Below are 4825 nucleotides of genomic sequence, written 5' to 3' on the forward strand. Positions count from 1 at the left end.
TGTGTGTGTGTGTGTGTGTGTGTGTGTGTGTGAAATGCAGTGCCCTGCAGAAAGGCTCTGAAAACTCTGTCCCCAGACTATATTTCTACCAGGCAATTCTGGACTAGATTGAGCTGCGTTAAGAAAACCCGTGTTTGTCTTTTAGCAGCCCACAGCCTGTGGTAGGGAAGACGACTATTCTTGTGCAGCTGTCTTCATGGAAGGCCAGGTTGGAAGGCGTCTTAGGTGCACACCATGCCCAGCCTGATGAAGTAAACTTGATATATATGATCTGATCCTCAGAGCAACTCTGAAACTCCTGAGCCACCTCACATCATCACCCCAGGAGAGGAAGAAGGGTCTAGTGCCGCAGTTTAGTGTTGTGATTTGGGCATGGAGTGTGTCCCTCTAAGTTTGATATGGTAGGTTCTTAGTCCCCAGATGTTCAGAGAATCTTTAAGAGACTGGGCATAGGGCCCAGTCAGAGCCTTAGCCTTAGTCAGAGTAAAGGCCTTGATGCCAACTTTATAACTAAGTTCAGTCTCTGGAATCCACATGGTGGAAGGAGAGAACTGACTCCCACAGGTTGTCCTAACCCAGACACATGGTGTGATGCTGAAGGTTTTTTTGTTTGTTTGTTTTGCTTTTGGTTTTGGTTTTTTGAAGGCCATAAGCCAGAGAGGTTACTCAGTGGTTATGGGCGTACTCTGCTCTTTCAGAGGACCAAGTTCAGTTCCCAGCACCCACATCAAGCAACTCACACCCCCCTGTAACTACAGCTACACGGAATCCAACTCCCCATCCACAGAGACATTTACACACAGTTTTTAGAAGAAAATAAACCTTAAAAGAGATCGAAATTGGGCGGGAGAGATGGCTCAGAGGTTAAGAGGCTTCTCTTCCTGAGGTCCTGAGTTCAATTGCTATCAACTACATGGTGGTTCATAACCATGGGATCTGGTGCCCTCCTCTGGCCTGTAGACATACATGCAAACAGAATGCTGTATACATAATAAATAAATCTTAAAAAGAAAAAACAAGAGGTGAAAACTGGGTGGTGGTGGTACATGCCTTTAATCCCAGCACTTGAGAGGCAGAGGCAGGTAGATCCCTGTGAGTTTGAGACCAGCCTGAACTACAAAGCCAGTGCTAGGACAGCTAGGGCCACACACAGAAACCCTGTCTCTTAAACCAAAGTGGGGGGAGGGGGAGAGGGAGAGGAGGCCTGATGGGAGGCCCTTGAGTCAGTCACTGGGATGTGCCCTGGAAAGGGAATGGCAAAGTGTGGCTTCTGGCATCCTACTTTAAGATATGATCTTTATTCCTAAACATGCTCCTGTCACTGTTGCTGGCCATGAAGTGATGCAACTAACAGGGAGGGGAAGAACTTACAAGGATGTGAGTGCCATTTGGAACTCCTGTCAGGCCCATATGAGCTACATAAGAACAGAAGAGCTTCATACATGGTTAGTGGTGTGGCTGCAAAGGTGCTGTGGTTGTTTTGTATGAGATCTTAGAACCTATTGTAGACTGTCTGATCTGAAAGTGAGGGTGATTCCCCTACCTGCTGCCTTACCACAGGCAGGGGAAAAACAGAGTGAGGTAAGAAGGCTCAGCTTGATTCAGGACTTCTAGAGTCTGGTCCAGATTGTTTTATTTTAACCATATTTAAGCACAGCACAAGATTAGCCTGGCCCTAAGATAACATGGAAATCACTTAGGCTGTTGTAAAGCACAAGTGACAACACTCCTAAGAATGAGTTTTATGGTCTAAAAGCAATACTCACGATTTAGAGGAAGGGGTCTGGGATAGGTAAAAACATAAATACTGGGAGATACGGGCAGAGCCCTTCTCATCAGACAGCAAAGGATCACCAGGTTGTAAGCCTGCAGCATTCCTGAGTAGCTACACACCTCACTCAGTTGAAGAGGTAAGCTGTGTGTTTAACTTCCCTGGCTTTTCCCGTGCTTGTCTATGCACAAGCCAATGCTCACCCCTCCCCACTCCCTGACCCCCCCCTCCAGAAATCATATTTACACTGTTAACTTTCAAATCCCCACATTCTCAAGGAACCCTTTTCTGTGGAGGGCGCCTGTTCTTGGGGAAGAACAAGCATGATAATCAGTGCTAAGGATGCTGGCAGTACCTTCACATTCAGCTTCTCGGGTGTCCTGAAAACACTGTGCCAGATGTGCAGGAGCCTTGGGGCCAGCAGCTGTACTGAGTGCCCCCTTCTGGCAGACACTATCTCAGATTACAATGTCATTCCACCACGCAAGAAACAGGGAGCTTATGTCACAGCAGACTGCCTGTGGAGCTAAGGTGCAGTGGGACAGGAGCCCTGTGCACAGGCTGCTGTGTCAGCAGTGCCAGCTGGCCTTAATAGTCAACTTTTAGACCAGCGAAATGGCTCAGTGAGTAAAGACCCTGTCATGCAAACCTGGCAACCTAAGTTTGATTCTTGAAACACTTAAAACTGACAGAAGGGATACCCACAGAGTTGCCCTGTGATCTCCACACACACACCAAACACATAACATACACATACGTGGACACAAACATTAGAAAAGTTCACTTCATTCCTATACTTTTGGCTAAGGCAAAGCTGTGTTTTGGCTAAGGCAAAGCTGTGAGGAACAAAACCTTTAAATTATGTAAATTAAATTCCCATAGAAAAACCTTGTTTGGTGGAATACTGTACCACAGGACCAAGTTTCCTCTCAGAAAATTCAGTGAACAGATTTCTATTCCATTTTTAAATGATTTATTTGCCAGTCTGGTAGTACATACCTTTAATTCCAGCACTTGGGATACTGAGGTAGGTGGATCTCAGTTTAAGGCCAATCCTGGGCTACAGAGTGAGTTCAAGGATAGCCAGGGCTACACAGAGAAACCTTGGGGGAAACGATTTTTATCTCATGTTCATTGGTGTTTTGCCTACATGTATGTCTGTGTGAGGGTGTCAGATCCCCTGGAACTGGAGTTAAGGACAGCTGTGAGCTGCCATGTGGGTGCTGAGAATTGAACCCAGGTCTCCTAGACATTAAGAGCAGCCAGTGCTCTTAACTTCTGAGCCATCACTCCAGCCCTCTACTCCGTTTCTTTCCTTCCGTTGTTTTCAAGGCTGGATGTAGCAGGAAACCTAATAGAATCAATGGATTTAGGGTAAACATTACAATGAAATAGTTGGTTTTCACTGTATCAAAGGGAGACACCAGAATGAATAGTTGTTTTCTAGAAGTACTCTGATCTTGAAGAAATCATTATAGGAAAACATGATTGTTTTGTTTGTTATCTATAGAGTTGTTTTTCTGAAGGAACTTAAAGCCTTTGCACAACATTGGTCACAAATTGTCCCCGTACACCTGACATGTCTTGCATTATTGAGCGCTGCAAACTGTGCACAGAGAGGACTAATGTTTCAGGAGAGTGAGGTTTTCCTTCGGGAAACTTACAGATTAGATTAGGGGCTTTGGGATGAGAAAATTGTTTTACTCAAAAAAACTTTTGTGTTACAATCAATAAATAGGCTTTTGACGGCTCTTTGGCAATCAAATCAGTCCACAGAAGCTGGATCTCCCTGCTGCCAGCAAGGCTGTAATTCATCTTTTTTTGATTGATTAGCTAGAGGCTGTTGCCATAGATCTCCAGGTCACCCAGTGATCACAGATGCACAGATGCAGGAATCACCTGTGAAGCGTCTCTGATGCTGGTCACCTTAAAGCAGAATGAGGAACAGATCTCTATTAAAGGACAAGATTGTCCTCTCCAAAAGAAAATGGGGGGCTGGAGAGATGGCTCAGCGGTTATGAACACTGACTGCTCTTCCGGAGTTCCTGAGTTCAATTCCAAGCAACCACATGGTGGCTCACAACCATCTGTAATGAGATCTGATGCCCTCTTCTGGTGTGTCTGAAGACAGCTACAGTGTACTCATATAAATAAATAAATCTTTATTTAGCCGGGTGGTGGTGGTGCACGCCTTTAATCCCAGCACTTGGGAAGCAGAGGCAGGTGGATTTCTGAGTTCGAGAGTTCGAGGCTAGCCTGGTCTACAGAGTGAGTTCCAGGACAGCCAGAACTACACAGAGAAACTCTGTCTCGAAAAACGAAAAAAAAAAAAGAAAGAAAGAAAGAAAGAAAGAAAGAAAGAAAGAAAGAAAGAAAAAGAAAACAGGCCAGAGGCTGGCAGGATTTTCAGAAGTGACCATTTTGGGGCTCTAAAAAGACGGAACATGTGACAATGAGGAGCACGAGCGGTTGGATGCTGGACTCACCATAGCAGGTGCAGAGACGATGGAGGAGGAAGAGGAACCAGCTGAGGCAGTTTGAAAAGAAAGTGGAAGGGATGATGAAAGGGGGTGCCCCTGCTCCTAGGGAGGCTGAAGGAGAGACAAGCCCACTGACAGGCGGTAGAGGAGGAGGGTCCTCACGGTTGGTTGGGAGGGCGGACTCAATGCGGTCTCCATACTACAAATGCCTCATGTGTGGTCTTCCATCTCTGGTGTCGAATGGCACTGATCACAGCGGGGCCTCGGGCTGAGCATGGCAGTGCTTGGGTACAGATGGGGACCGTGAGATTTCAGGCTCAGCTCTAGACTCCAGGGATTGAGGGCTGCCTCCTTTTACTCCTTAGGCTGAGTAGTATGTGTAAGCCTCAGTGGTTCTAATTTACCCTCACCTAGACTCACTGACCACTGACTGGGACTCCATAATAAGAAGCTGTATTCAGGAACACACAGATACCCAGGGCTTTCTATGGGATTGTGACACACGTACAATGTACATACACTTTATAGACATACACATATGTGTCTGCAAGAAAATTCAGCATGGCACTGCCCA

This window comes from Grammomys surdaster, unplaced genomic scaffold, assembly GCF_004785775.1.
Source record: "Grammomys surdaster isolate TR1022 unplaced genomic scaffold, NIH_TR_1.0 214, whole genome shotgun sequence".
NCBI lineage: Eukaryota > Metazoa > Chordata > Mammalia > Rodentia > Muridae > Grammomys > Grammomys surdaster.